Source organism: Ceratotherium simum, chromosome 4 (genome assembly GCF_057802395.1).
Source record: "Ceratotherium simum simum isolate JZ-2026a chromosome 4, ASM5780239v1, whole genome shotgun sequence".
Lineage (NCBI taxonomy): Eukaryota > Metazoa > Chordata > Mammalia > Perissodactyla > Rhinocerotidae > Ceratotherium > Ceratotherium simum.
In genome coordinates this window covers 33884401-33899895 of record NC_141903.1, presented here as the reverse complement: position 1 = coordinate 33899895, position 15495 = coordinate 33884401, and the positions used below count along the sequence as shown (strand labels likewise).

The window sequence follows — 15495 nt, the reverse complement described above, 5'->3', positions numbered from 1 at the left end:
TCACAATAATATCTCCTCCATCTGTGATTGATTTCTTCTGTTCTTTGTTGATTCTAACTCTTTTGCTTGCCTTAAATATTAGGATAGCTGGTAGTGCTAATCCTGGTTTGTCCCCTTTCCTCCATCTTCCTGTAGCTTCAACTACCATCTGGATGGGGATGCTATAAATGCTTAGGGATTTAAAGTACAGCTTGGAGTTGTTCAGTCCTAGATTGAAATCTCAGCTCTACCATTTGTGCAGTTGGCAAACTCAAGTTTTCTGGGAGTTAAGAATAATTTCTAATATTTTTAATGCTCTTAATATATACCTGGTGATGTGCTAAGAACTTTATAAATGTCATCTCTAATCCCTCCACAACAATTCTATGAGGGGGATACTTTTGTTAAACCCATTTTATAAATGGGGAAACTGAGGTTCCAAGAAGTTAAATCACTTTTCCCAAGTGGACAAGCCAGAATTTGGACCCAGGTCTGTCTGACCAGGCTAGACTGACCAACTACTCTGGTTTCCCTGAGATTTCCCTGGTGTTAGCCCTGAAAGTCCTGCTTACTAGGAAACCCCTCAGTCCTGGGCAAACCAGTGTGGTTGGCCACCCTAGTAAATTGCTCTGCTCTCCCTGGATCTCTTCTCTATACTCACTTAATAGTTTTTGGGTGGTTTAAACTCTGTAAAAGCATGTTAACCATTTTGTATGGCACCTGACACATAGTATGTGCTTAAAAGTGGGAACTGTTATTACTGGTCCCATTTTCAATCCTTCTAAATATATTGTAAGACATTTGTTTTTCCGTTTGGCTGCCCAAAGTCTGAGCATCATTACTCTGTGTGGGAAATCTCCTGCCTTATAAGGCAGGACCTGTTTCCCACTTCAGAGACAGCCAGTGCCAGTTACTCATCTCCCCCTGCCTGTCCCCAACCTGGCCACCAGAGCACAGGCATGTGGCCTGACTCTGATCAGAAGCAGGGCCCACGCAAAATCCATCCTCAAGAGGATGGCAGTGGTGGCCACGTCCAGGCTTTTGGGGCAGTAGCAATATTCTGGAAGCAGAGGCCTGAGTCAGACCTGTGAATTACAAATCTGTTTCCAGTGATATTAACAAGGCGTTCCTCACTGGACTAGGTCTGGAGTGAATTTGGTGCTTGCTCCTGGCTGCAGAAGTGCCAACCTTAGTTCTCTGGCTGTTCTGGAAATTCTGTGAATTGCCAGATATCCTTTAGTAATTTCCTTATCTGCTTGAATTAGCTGGAGTTGCTTTCTTTTCTCTGCACCTGTGAGCGCTGATTGATACATATACCATCTGGATGTTGTGGGCACTTCAAACTTAATGGGTCCCAAATAGAACTCATTACTTTCCCTCAGAGACCTGCATCATTTTACTCTTAATCTCAAGCACGGTTCCTCAGTACTTACTGGGTTTATGAAATTAGAAACCACAGAGTCACCTTCAACTCCTTCCTAAAGCTCCAGCCCTCTCAGCATTTACCAAAGAAGAGTCTGCCTCCTCTAGTTTTTCCTCTCAGTCTTCTCTCCAGTCTCTTCACTCAGATTCTGTTGCTTCTTGCCTCGATCATGGCACAGCCTCAGATCTAGTCTTCTTTCTGCCATTCTCAGGGCAGAAAGCAGAGAATATCCAGCATGGCTTGTAAGGGCTGAAGATGAGGACAAAACACAGGAGAAAGGCAGGTGGATGAGGGTGGACCCAAACCTCAGAAATTCATGCCTGGGATGGGAGAGAAAAAACTTTCTTTAAGGGTTAAAAGGGGAAAGAGTAAAAAATACAGTTGATTGTCATTATTCTCAGATTCTGTAGTTGCTATTTCACCTACTTGCTAAAATTTATTTGTAACCCCAAAATCAATAGTGGTGATGCTTTTGTGGTCATTCATGGACATGCTCAGAGTGGCAAAAAATTTGTGTCACCTGCTGTGCACATTCCCAGCTGAGGTGGAACAGGGCAATGCTCTGCCCTTTTTTTTCAGCTCCCATACTGTAAACAAATGTCCTTTTTGCAGTCTGTTTTGTATCACATATTCCATGGGTTTTTTTTCGTGATTTCACTGCTTAAAATGGCCCCCAAGCATAGTGTGGAAGTGCGGTCTAGTGTTCTTAAACGCAGGAAAGCTGTGATGTGCCTTATGGAGAAAATAACATGTGTCAGATAAGCTTCCTTCAGGCATGAGTTACAGTGCTGTTGACCATGAGTTCAATGTTAATGAATCAACATTGTGTATTAAATAAGGTGTCTTTAAACAGAAACACACATAAAACAAGGTAATGTATTGATCAGTTGATGAAAATATTGTGACCAACGGCTCATAGGAACCTAACCCTGTATTTCCCCTAGGAGCAATGGTTTAGTATTTGTTAATTCAGTGTTTGCAGGGACATTATAGAACAAAACTCCTGTGAATGACAAGAACCAGCTGTATTCTGGTGCTTACATTTAGCCCCTTGATCCTTAACAGTGCTTAATATGGAAAAGAAAGTGGCTTCATTGCACCCCCAAATTAACCCTTCTGGGAAATAATTATATTAGTCAGGATTTTACCAGAGAAGCAAAATCAGTAGGAGATATTTATTCTAATAGATGTATTACAAGGAATTGGCTTATGTAACTGTGGAGGTTGGCTAAGTGAGCCCAAACTCTGTAGGGCAAACTCTCAGGAAGGGAAGATCTCAAGCCAGCTGGAACCCATGGGCATGGCTGAAGATGTTGTCCAAGGCAGTCAGAAAGGGAAAATCCAGGGAAGGGAAGACAGTGGTAGATCCTCTTTCACCAGGAAAAGCTCAGTCCCTTTTAAGGGATCACCTGATTAGGTTGGACCCCCTGAGGATAATCCGTTGCTCCTTGATGTCAACTGATTAGAGCCTTTAATCACATCTGTAAAACCCCTTCACCAGAACACTTACATTAGTGTTTGGGGAAAGGTGTGTGTATGCTACAAATTGATTTCTGCCATCTTCTGTCCTTGTCGTTTAGTTTAGCCAAGTTGATGCATCCAAAGACCATCCCAACGATGCATCAAATGCAGGTTTAAATGCAACTTGACTTTATTTCTAGGTGTTGGAATGATGAGTTCTGCATGAGTGAAGTCACATGATTTCACTTGGCTATCTTCAAATCAATCTGAGTTTCATTAAACTCCCACTTCTCTCCTAGGACCAGGCACCATCCTAAGTGTCTTCTATAGAGAAAGTACTTTGACCATCCTCATTTTACTCCTCTGGGGATACTGGAGCACAGGGAAGTGCATTGACTCATTTAAGGGATGGAGCCAGGGTTGGAACCCAGGCAATCTGGATCCAGAGCCTGTGCTCTTAACCTTTATGCTGTGCTGAGTCTCGATGTGGCTTTGCAGCAAGTCGTTTCTATTCCAGTTCCTACAAGTTGGGGTGGGCAGGGTCTGTACAGGGACCACATGAGATCTTGTGGGCCTTGCTTGTCTGGTAGCAGAGGAGCATACTCTCTCGCTTTTTTTTTTAATGGGGAGGTCCTTCCTTTTGATTTAAGTAGCTTTGTGGGACTCAAGCTATTTTATTTTATTTTATTTATTTATTTTTTTCGTGAGGAAGATCAGCCCTGAGCTAACATCCATGCCAATCCTCCTCTTTTTGCTGAGGAAGACCGGCCCTGAGCTAACATCTGTTGCCGATCCTCCTCCTTTTTCCCCCCAAAGCCCCAGTAGATAGTTATATGTCATAGCTGCACATCCTTCTAGTTGCTGTATGTGGGATGCCGCCTCAGCATGGCTGGACAAGCGGTGCATCGGTGCTTGCCCGGATCCGAACCCAAGCCGTCAGTAGTGGAGCGTGTGCACTTAACCGCTAAGCCACGGGGCGAGCCCCAGGAGCATACTCTCTTGTTGGAGACATGTGTCTCTTGTAAGTGCTGGAACCTTAGACTCTACTTCCAGAGCTGCAGTCCCTCTAGCCCTTCTCCTGGGGCATATGCCACCCAGAGTCCCTTGAACCATCTCAACTTCTGAGTCATACAGATTCCCCGTTTGCCCCATACTCAGGCCTTAGTCCACAGAAACTCTCCCAGATTTGTTTTCTGAGGCTTTATCTAAGTCTCCTAGCCAGGGTTAGACCTTCCCACAGATCTTTCTTATTGGGCTCTGGGCCCCCTCTCCCTTTCATTCATTCATGCATCCAAGCACCCAATGTGTGAGCATTTACTGTGTGCCAGGCACCTTGCTAGGTACCAGGGATACAACCATTAACAGGATAGACAAGCTTTCAGCACCTTCAAAGCCATTACATTCCAGGTCCCAGAGAAAAGGCCTGGGGGGTAGGATTGCCTGTCGAACAGCAAAGTGGACCCACTACGCCTTGCATACTGCCTTTCTTCCTCATTCAGCAGATATTTGCAAGTGTGTGTGTTTCTCTTTTTACGAGTTGCACGCATTAAAACAAAAAAGCCCTTCTTCATCATTATCCTTACCCCTTTCCTCCCTTCCCCACTCCCACTCTCTACCTCAAATGTGACCCTTATCCATTAAGTGCATATCTTTCCAGATCTTTCTTCCAATCATTTTTTTTTGATCATTTCAAAGAACAAGATTTTTATTTTGATTTTCATCATTGTTTGTTCTTTCTATGCATTTATAAACAAATATGAATATATTGTATTTGCAAGTGTTTATAGTTGTACAATAGTTATTCAGTAAATGCTTACTGGTGGATGAATGGATGGATGGCTCAGTTTTCCCATGTTTCTCCCCATTTTCCTTGCTGCCCTCCCTATTTCTGTCCCCTTCCCAGGCAAAGTGCCTAGGCAGATGAGGAGAGTAAAGGCTTGGGATTCCTGGTTTTCCTTGTGAACCACATTGACTGGAAGTGGACATAGGAGATTGCTATCTGTGGTAATCAGCTCAGGCTGCTGTAACAAAATACCACAGGTTGGGTGGCTTAAACAACAGAAATGTATTTCTCACAGTTCTGAAGGCTGGGAAGTCTAAGATCAAGGTGCCAGCTTGGTTGGTTTCTGGTGAGAACTCTCCTCCTGGCTTGCAGAGGGCTACCTTTTGGTTGTGTCTGCACATAGTGGAAAGAGAGAGAGGCAGAGAAAGGGGACAGGGAGTGGGAAGGGTCAGGGAGGGGGGAGGGAGCGAGAGGGAGATCTCCTCTCTTCTTTTAAGGCCACAGTTTTATTGGGTTAGGGCTCTACCCTTATGGTCTCATTTATCCTTCATTGCCTCCTAAAGACCCTATCTCCAGATACAGTCACATTGGGGGTTAGGATTTCAACATGGCGATTTTAGCAGAGGGCACAATTCAGTCCACAGTCCGTCACTGTCCATGGTGTCTGTACATGCCTCAGGGCTACCAGATACAGAGCTGGGCTGCTCTAGTACCCCTGCTCTGCTCTGAGAGTGAGAGCACACTCTCAGATGTTTGTTGACGCCTGCATCTCTTAGAGTAGAACTACTTGCTCTGGGACTTGGGGGAAGCTGAGGGCCTCCCAATGGCCTCCATCCCTAGCATTCCATTTGAATTAGTAGAAATTTCAACCACCACTTTGTGAATGGTTCCAGATGTGCAGGCTTGGGGAAAGTGAGATAGCTAGAAAGCCAAGCTTAAAATTAAAAGTTAAATTAAGCTTGGGTTAGAGGACAGCTACTATCACCTAAGGTTCCGAGCAGGGGGAAGAGTACCATCATGGGATGCCTCAGGCCTGTGAAAAATGGGTGGCTAACCATATACCTTAACAAAACAAGTGGCATGCTAGAGCCAAGTAATTAACCTCATCCCTCGGCTCAAGTGTTGGTCAGTTTTAAAGGCTCAGAAGGACAAAGACAGAAGCAAGGGAAGGAAATAGAGAGTCAACACAGAGTTACTGAGAAGAGAGAACAGTTCACTAGGAGGTTGAGGGCTAATTAGTCTTCGGAAGGCGATTTCAAAGAAGAAACTGTTAAGTGCCCACAGAGATTCTGTCTTGGGGACTGTGAGTCACTGGGGATGGCCCTGGGACATGTCTGTACTGGTTCAGATGCTAGAGTGAAAGAGTAAGATGCAGGGTTTTAGGGGGGGATGGAGTAGATGACGTTTATGGAAGAAATATTGGGGGGAAATTATCTCCTGGCTTGGTGTGGCAAGAATGCTTGTTAGGCAAGCCAATGAAGACTGGGTGTATTGTTCAGAAAGGAAGTGTCTGCTTGATGTGGCAGAACCATGTGGCAAATGGGACTGCAGAGTGAGATCTACAAAGACCGGAGGGTTGATTGAGGACCAGGACTGGGAAGCTGGTAACCTGCTGTCAGGGTGGGTCGACCTTCCTCAGCCATGAATGTGGAATTGGGGACAGTCGTTCAGCATGAGGAGTTCATATCGGGTAGCTGTGGTGGGGAAAATCACCGGGAGTCATCAAACAGTGTGGAAAGAAGGTACCAGAATGGCCAAGATCCTAGAGCTTGTGATCAGACAAGCTCCGGCATTTTCTATAGGCAAGTTAGAATCTCTCCAAGCCTCAGTTTCCTCACCTGTAAAGGTGGATAAAAATAGTACCTACCTATTAGGGCTGTTGAAAAGACTAAACAGGGAAATGCCTGGAAAAGGCTTAGTGCGTGGTAAATGCGTAGCAAATGTTAGATATAATGACCAGTTAAGCAATACTATTTGTGTCCTTATGATAAGGAAGGACATTTTTGCTTCAGTTTCTCAAGCCAGAAAGAATAGACACGTGGAGAAGGAAATAAAGAGAACACAGGTGCCATCAAATGGATTTTGGCCAAAGTCGCACCAAAGGGAGCAGAGGAGAGTGCTGGAGCTATGGCAGATGTGTTTATCAAGTCAGGAGAGGGAATTGAGTAACATGTATGGGAGGATTGAAAGGCAGAAAACAAGAAAAAGAGTGAATTTTATATTCCTGTTACCCAGATTGTCACCAGCCTGGGTAAAGTACCCACTATGTGTAGTGTGCCTCATTTGATGTGGAATTACATGGAGATAGATGGGTTGGCCCCCAGTCACGTGGTCTTCACAGTACATGTTGTCGTGATCAGCAGAGTGAGTGTAGCAATGACAGAAGAATTAAACTCAGCAAATAGGCGGGGTCACAAATCCAGCACAGGCTTCATTCTGCCTGACCGAAGGCCCATGACCTCAGGGACACTCTCTCTGTATATATATGTGACAGAATTTGAGTGCCCACTTCTTGGACTGCATTGTTGCAGGTGCTCTATGAAATGTGCAGCCTGATCTCTGATTTTAGTCCCAGTTCAGAAGAAAATAAGTAGGGAGAACATTCCAGGAGCTTTGATGAAATTCCAGGTGAAAGGAGATGAGCCTCAACGAGGAGCAGTGGGATTGAAAAAGAGAGGACAGATTCAGATGCCAGAGATATTGCAATGGCAGATATCAGGAGGACTCAGCAAGAATGTGGGATAAAGGGGAAGAACCCTAGGGTTCAGGCCTGGTTGACCAGATAGTCCCATTAGCAGGGCTGGGGGACACTGGAGGAACTTGGACCAGTGGTCCTTACACTTTAGGGTGTTTAAGAGTCACCTGTAGAGCTTAATACTGCAGATTCCTAGGACCCAGCCCAGACCTACTGAAGCTGAATTTCTAGGGTGGGCCCGGAATCTGCCTGTTTAGCAGGTACCCCAGAGAGTTCAGATGCAGGTTGTCTGCAAATCACACCTTGAGAAACGCCAGATTAGAGAAAATAAACAATTTAGCCTGAGCTTCCAGAAAGCAGAGTCTGAGGCGAGGGCGAAGGTACTGAACTTGATCAGGGAGGTGAAATCCCAGAGTGGTGAGGGTGAGGAGGAAGTGGGGAAGATGCACTAGGATACACTGACATTGCGTGTTGGCTAAACAAGCCAAGAAGAATCAAGCAGGTCAGTCAGCGTGTGGGGCTGCTCCACACAGTTTGCCAGGAGGAATCATATCTCAGCATCATTGGAGGGAGAAGGAAACAGGGCAGTCTGGTTCTCTCCCTACCTGGCTCTGACTCCTGTTTCTCATTGGTAAAATTCACTCCACCAGGAGAACCAGCCCTGATGGGCTAGTGGCTAAAGTTAGGCACGCTCTGCTTCGGCGGCCCTGGTTCATTTCCCAGTCGCAGAACCACACCATCCCTCTGCCAGTTGCCATGCTGTGGCGGCAGCTCATATAGATGAACTAGGACAGCTTACAGCTAGGATATACAACCATGCACTGGGGCTTTGGGGAGGGTAAAAAAAAAAGAGAGGAAGATTGGCAACAGATGTTAGCTCAGGACAAATCTTTCCCTGCAAAAAAAAAAACAAAGAAAGAAAGAAAACTTAAAATCTCTTGAGTTCAATCCTAGCCAGGTATCCTATTGCATAAGTAATCTTAAGAAAAAAAAATTCACCCCACTGGGTTCTCACTCCCCTACCGTTCAGGATTGTGTCAGCTGTCCCATTTGTGGCCTCTCAGGAAGCCAGACCCCACAGCCTTGGACGTAGAGGGGCAACTGGGGGGTGGGGATGGGGTCACTGGCCTAGGCAGAAAGGAAGAAGGAAGCAGTTGAGGGCATGTGAGAAGGTACACAGGTTTGTCGTCAGTAGACTAAAGAAGTCAGGCTAGGAAGGGTAGGTTTTGAATTCCCATAATGACTTACAGTTTTGAAGCTGGATATTAAGAAAAAAGATTTCTAGGGAAATTATCTAAATAGAGTTATGTTAACAATGGTAATAAGAAAGGAAGCCTAGAATTTGTTTCCGTACTAAATGTCCTTAAATTCTTCTTTGTTTGTATTTCTTGCCCCAGGAAAACTTTCAGTGAAAGAAGACACTGATGATCAAATGACACATGTGAGCAGTTGCAGATTTTTCCAGAAGGGAGACTGCATAAATTCAAGGTTATCACCTGTTTATTTTATATCCTGAATTAACTGTCTACCTTCCCAGTCCAAAGTTCTCATAAAAGGTTTCACTTGGACTAGAGAGCAAATGAGTTTGTGAATCTCATCCAAAATCCCACAGCTTTTCCTCTGAAGACCTGTAAGTTCCTAAGACGCTCTAAAAGGAATATAAAAATAATAATTGTAATTCTTAAGGGCCGCCAATGGTGTACTGGGGTCCAGAGAGTAATAACCTGGCTTAATGTTTATGTGAAGCTTTCCGTCTGTGCGTTACCAGAACTTGGCTAATATTGTACACTGGCAAATGGCATTAATCTGTCATAGAAATAGGGGGAATTAGTGACAGGAAGTTTATAACTGATCATGTCATATAAGGAGCTGACAATAATAAATAAATAGACGATTAGACTTATTTTCTGCTATCATCTGAACCATTTAAAAATTTTTCAGGTGGCTGTGAGTTCCGAGCCTAGGAAGAAATATCTCTTGGAGATCATAAAGATGTTGATAACTCAGTTATGAGAAGTTGAGTTTAGTTTGTGTGTTTTCCGGGGGGCAGGGTGTAAAAATTTGCAGCTGTTTTTAATGCAATCAATGTATTTGTGAGGAGAGGTAAAGGATGGGTGAGGGTTGGTAGATAACTCATGGTTTGAGGTAGAAGTTAAAAGACAGAGGAATGAACAATGTGTAGATTATTAAGTGCCCATAGGCAATGGAGACTCGAATTAAGAAGTAAAGAAAAGATTTTGAGCAACTAAAAGGACAACATGGGGAATAGGAAGAAATGAGAGGCTAGTGTCAAGCAAAGAAAGAGAAAAGGAAGGAGAAAGAGATGGTTGTAGGAAGTGAAGGTAATCCTTTAAGGAATTTATTGCAAGAGATATTTGCCTTACAGAAAGAAGAGAAGACTCATTAGCTGTGTGTTTGAGAGACATTGGTTATTGGTGACTGGATCTGTAATGTTCAGTCAAAAAGGTTTTATTGAGCAACAGCTCCGTGCAGCTTTGAGATAGCAATGGAAAGGAGTTTGTCTCTTGCTCACTGTGTGATGTCTTTCCTCGCTAAGCCTTCACGTAAATACCCGTTTAGAAAAAGAAAGCAAAGATGGTTGAATAGGATGCCTAGTGCGCAAGGTCTCTTCTGGCTCTAGAATTCTTTGATTCTGGACCAAGATCCCTAGGGCTCCCCAGGGGCTGTGGCAAGTGTGCTCTTTGCAGGCTGGATCCCTATAGGGTTGGACAGTTGTTGTTGTTTTAAATTTCTGTCTCCCAATCTTATTTCTACCAGTTAGTATTATTTTAGTTGCAAATTGACAGAAAGCCTAACTGAAGCCAGCTTAAGCATAAACATAATTTATTGGCTCTCAATACTGAAAAGTCATGAGTGGATTTGTTCAGGTATGGCTTGATGCAGGACCTCAAATGCCATCAGTGTTCTGATTTCCTTCTTTCTTCTCTCTCTTGGTTCTGCTTCCCCTGGGTTGTCTCCATTTTCATATCTGCTCTTCCCTGTGGCAGCAAGATGACTGCCACAGCTTCAGACTCATCATCTTTCAGTCCCCAGCTTGGATACAGAAGATGTCTACCCAAGCGTGAGCTCCCACACACATCCTGGAAGTCATGCTGATTGTACTGGTTTGGGTCAAATGCCCATCCTTGAGGGATTAAATTGTGCTAATTGATTAGGACTGGGCCACATGCTCCTCCCTGCCAGAACCTTGTGGACTAGAGAGTTTGGGACAGCGTAAGAGGAGACGGGGGAATGGATTCTGGTTAGCGAAAAATTAATATTGGGCTACTCCAGGCCCAGTGAAACCTAGGAAGAGACCTGAGGTTCTGATCCAAAAAACAACAAGACAAAGCCAGAGGGGCAAGAAAAAAATTCCAATCCAGAGATGGCTCCAGGATTGAATGATGTGTCCAGGGTGGCAACTCACTGCCCACTCAGCGCAGCACCCTTTGTTCCATGGGCTGACCAGGGATTTTGTATAACCCTGGGCCATAGTTACTTTAGGAGATTACAGGGGGAAATACTCCACTTCCTGTTTAGGATTACACATTTAACCCTCCCCTCCCACGCAGGCCATATGTTCGCTCTACGCCTCAGCATCCAGCCAGAAAAGCCCTTTGTGTTTTCTCGGCAAAACGAGGCCCCAGTAATTAAAGTCCATATGCAAAGCTGCTACCTCCAGCCCACACCGAGCTCTTTTAATTAGTATGTAATTGGTCAGAGAGGTACTATCAAATAGCTCCCAGTCTGGCCCGCTGGAAATGCAGCGTTTGAAAAGTCCCAGACCAGAGAGGGATAATAAATGCTTTAAGTCCCATCTGTTGGAATGATTTGTTTAAGGTATAAATTTCTGTTCTGTTACTATTTTTAATGATCTTGCTGATAGCATTTCTTCAAACCTTGTAACAACTACCAGAGTATTCACTGGAGGTAGGAGTGTGAGTAATGAACTAGAAGAAGCCTTAGCAAATCCATGTTTTTCCCTTCAAAGAAATTCACAAAATGCAGTAGGGATGGGGAGGGAAACAGGTGGGCTGGGTATTTGGTTTGGGTGGCTGCTCAGGAACTTTGGGGTTAGGTCCTTTCCTGAGAACAAGCATCAAGGAAATCAGCCCATTAGCACTTTGTGGTCTTTAAAGTGAATGGCACCCATGTCCTTTAGCATCGCCCCGAAAGCGCTGTATGAGAGAGTGTGTCTCTCTCTTGCCCTTCATGTGGCCTGAACCCTAAGGGTCTGAGCATTGTTCCCTCCAAGGGCCCTTCTCTCTCCTGTCTCCTCACTCTGCCACTTGAGGGGTAAAGATGGGGCCTGTTCCTGCCCCATTTGTCCATCCAGGTGAAAGTCCCATTTGAAGAGATGCTTGTGCTGAGAAGGAATTTGGACTGAGGCCTGTACCCGCTGAGAGAAGGCCTAACTGACCTTTTTCATCTTCTCTGTCTTGTTCTTTTGTCTCTGTTCATTCATTCATTTATTCCCATTCTTTCCCTCAAGTGCACCCACTTATCTATAGAGGATCTGGGGAGGTGGCCTAGATTCACTCTGTTCTGGGCATTGGGTCCATCACCCCATTTTTCTTGCTTGTTCTTCTCTTGTATGTCATGGTGGTGGCTGGCTCTTGCTGGAGGCTCAGATTTGGGCCTGGGAGGGAACATTCAAGGATGGCCCTCATGCTTTGCTCACTCTGGGAGGGAGCTCACAACCCAGACAGTCTTTTTTTTTTTTTTATAATTTTATTTATTTATTTTTTCCCCCAAAGCCCCAGTAGATAGTTGTATGTCATAGCTGCACATCCTTCTAGTTGCTGTATGTGGGACGTGGCCTCAGCATGGCGGGAGAAGCAGTGCGTCGGTGCACGGCCGGATCCGAACCCGGGCCACCAGTAGCGGAGCGCGCACACTTAACCGCTAAGCCACGGGGCCAACCGGTCAACCCAGCCAGTCTTGTTCGAGTTCTGCTTGGAGCCTGAGGCCAACCCCAGCCAATAATAAAGCACTGCTTTGCCTTGCTTTGTTCTCTGTGAACCCCTTTCCCCCAGGAGCCTCGTGGGGACAATGGCTGATTTGTGGCAGGACTTGGGTTTTTCTGTGTCCTGGCCAATCCCAACGTGACGCCATGTTCCTCTCACTCCCTCAGACTCTGTACTCATGCACCCAGTACTTGCCCGTGGGCGTTGGACAGATTCCGTTAGCCACCTAAGCTGGGTAAATCTGGGTGAAGGGGTCTAGACTGAAGGAGATGGGAAGAATCTGTGCTAGAGTCGCAGGCACTGAACAGAACACTGGAGATGAAAGCATTTGTGTAAAGTAACATAGAACCAGGAAACGGGGAAATGGAGGGGGCCGCTGTAGGAATTGACAAGAAAGGGAAGTCAGAAAGTCTGGCTTCTAGATGGAAATCCTCTTTGAAGAGAAAACTAGTGATAGTTTAAAATGCCATATTTAACATAAATTAAAAGGGATCAAGACTAGAATCTGAGGTAAATGCTATTTGTCTGACACTTAAATTCTTGCTTCTAGAATGTTTTCTCACAAAATAGTAGTATTTCAGGTTTTGGTTGTATTGCCATATTAGTAGATCTTGGTTTAGAAGAATAATTGGTTAGCCCCATATGAGAGCTATTTATAGTACTTTTCTTTTTTGTAACATCTCAAACAGGTTGGTTTTTTTGTTTTTGTTTTTTTGTGTGTGTGTGGTGAGGAAGATTGGCCCTGAGCTAACACCTGTGCCCATCTTCCTCTATTTTGTATGTGGGATGCTGCCACAGCATGGCTTGATGAGTGCTGCATAGGTCTGCGCCTGGGATCCGATCCTGCGAACCCCGGGCCACTGAAGCTGAGTGTGCGAAGTTAACCACTATGCCACTGGGCTAGCCCTCAAAGTTTGGTTTTAAAAAACAATCTTTGTAGCATTCCTGATAAAACTAAAGGCCTTGCCTGACACTCCATGTAGCTTGGTTTATAATCTAGGGATGGTTCCAACATGCCAAGATTCCAAGTGGGGTTGTCTGTGGCTTGTCTGCACCTGCTGGAGATCTGGTGCACCTATTAAAGTTACAAGGCAGCTATTAGCCACCAACTGACATCAAGATTATAGGTTAAATTCTGAATTGGTTTAAACGGTGTCATGTGTGTGTACACCTGGGCAGAGAGTGAGGGTGGGAGGCATATGTTTGGCAAATGGTGGGAAACGACTCTAGCCTGGGGAGGAAAGTCTTCCTATTAGCAACAGTCACACACCGAGAGAAGTGGGGTAAGGGTAGGCTTGTTGAAAAAGCCTTGAATCTAGAGTCAGGGAGACCTAAGTCAGGAGACCTAAGTGTCACCTAAGTGACCCTGGTAAGCTTCAATTTGTCCTCTTGAAAATGGGAATGATAAAATACCTGATTTAGAAAAAGATAGAATTCAGTGAATTTGAATTCACAGAATTCTTGCTGGCATAAATGCCACAGAGTTACACCGAACTGCGTTAGTAGAAAAACAGCAGCAGCAGCATTGGAAGAGTAGCATAAATAGGAGAAAGCTTAAGTCCCCCAGACCTGGACTCAAGTCCTGACTCCCATACTTACTAGCTATTTGACCTTGGGCAATCTCTGTGAGCCACAGTGTCCTCATCGGGACAATGGGGAACACTCCCACCTACCTCATAGGGCTGTTGTGAGGAGTAAATGATATACTACAGTGTAGTGCTAGGCTCACAGGCTCAGGAAATGCTCGTAAATGTTAGTCACCTTCTATGTTAGTCACCTGGCTCCATCCAGCAACTCTTTCCCCTCTTGCATCACCACTGTTTATTCTAAACTGGAATTTGTTTCTCCTCCTACAAGTGTCCTCAGATCCTTCCTACAGGCATTCCCCAGACATCAGTAATTACAGGCCACCTGCCCAACTTCCTCCGCCTATGCGTGCCTCCTCTGTTATTATTTAATATTTCCTTCAAATCAACTTTTTGATACTTAGATGCATTTAAAGGAAACTTCACATCACTGTTATAAGTGAAAACCTGTATAGGTCTTAAAATAGAATGTTTATGACTCACCTAAAATCTTCGTATGGGCTATCAGACGTATGCATGTACTTGGGGAAATATTGGTCTAATCCTTTGCTGTTCAAAATATGGTTCCTGGATCAGCAGCATCAGCATCCCCTGAAAGCTTGTTAGAAATTCAGACTCTCGGGCCTCACCCCGGACCTCCTGAGTCAGAATCTGCATTTTAAGAAGATTCCCCAATGATTGGTATACTTTGGGGGGGATTTATCTATTTCATTGAGGTGAAATTCATATATATACTTTTAAGATTTGAGAAGCAATAGGGAATCTTTTCCATCTCTGACAACTAATGGCAAATACTGATATTTCTCTCTTTTTCTAAGATCCAACCTAGTGTTCTACTCTCAGCCTGAACTCTGCCTCCGACTTCTCTTAAGCTCTGCGGTTCCGCCAACGTCCCCCGTCCTGGCCTTGTAACCTCCGGGGGATGCATCTTTAACTCCTGCCTCCCTTTCCCCCACTGCAGTTCCTGCCAAGTATGCCCAGCTCTATCTCCATCAACCTCTTTTTCTTTGTTCTCATAGCTGCCCCTGCACTGCAGGTCCCTCATCTTTCAGTGCTGGCTGTTGTCTCTCCCTTCGCTCTCTCTCCTTCAGCTCATCCTTGCCAGCTCAGTGTTCCTGAGGCTGTTTTGATCGTATCATTCCACTGCTCCATCACCTTTTTTGTTATTATTATTATTATTTTGTGTGTGTGTGTGTGTGTGTGAGGAAGATCAGCCCTGAGCTAACATATGCCAATCCTCTTCTTTTTGCTGAGGAAGACTGGCCCTGGACTCACATCCGTGCCCATCTTCCTCCACTTTTTTTTTTTTTTTTTATATGGGACGCCGCCACAGCATGGCTTGACAAACAGTGCATCGGTGCACCCCTGGGATCCGAACCCCAGGCTGCTGCAGCAGAGCACATGCACTTAACCACTATGCCACTGGGCCGGCCCCCTATTATTATTATTTTTTAATTAATTAATTAATTTTGTGTGTGTGTGTGAGGGAGATTACCCCTGAGCTAATATCTGTCACCAATCCTCCTCTTTTTGCTGAGGAAGATTGGCCCTGGGCTAACATGCGTACCCATCTTCCTCTACTTTATATGGGATGCCTCCAC

General features: G+C 44.9%; 1 long non-coding RNA gene across 4 annotated transcripts in view; it reads left to right on the top strand.

The window, feature by feature from the left end:
• The window catches only part of LOC147917236 (uncharacterized), a 255518-nt gene that overhangs the window by 105828 nt on the left and 134195 nt on the right, over window positions 1–15495 (top strand). For 2 of the 4 annotated variants that reach the window (XR_015551937.1, XR_015551935.1), the window contains exon 8: window positions 8739–8829. This is a non-coding gene — a long non-coding RNA (uncharacterized LOC147917236). Of the gene's footprint in view, window positions 1–8738; window positions 9245–15495 lie in introns of those variants that run through there. The other 2 variants (XR_015551936.1, XR_015551934.1) reach the window with 1 other exon arrangement.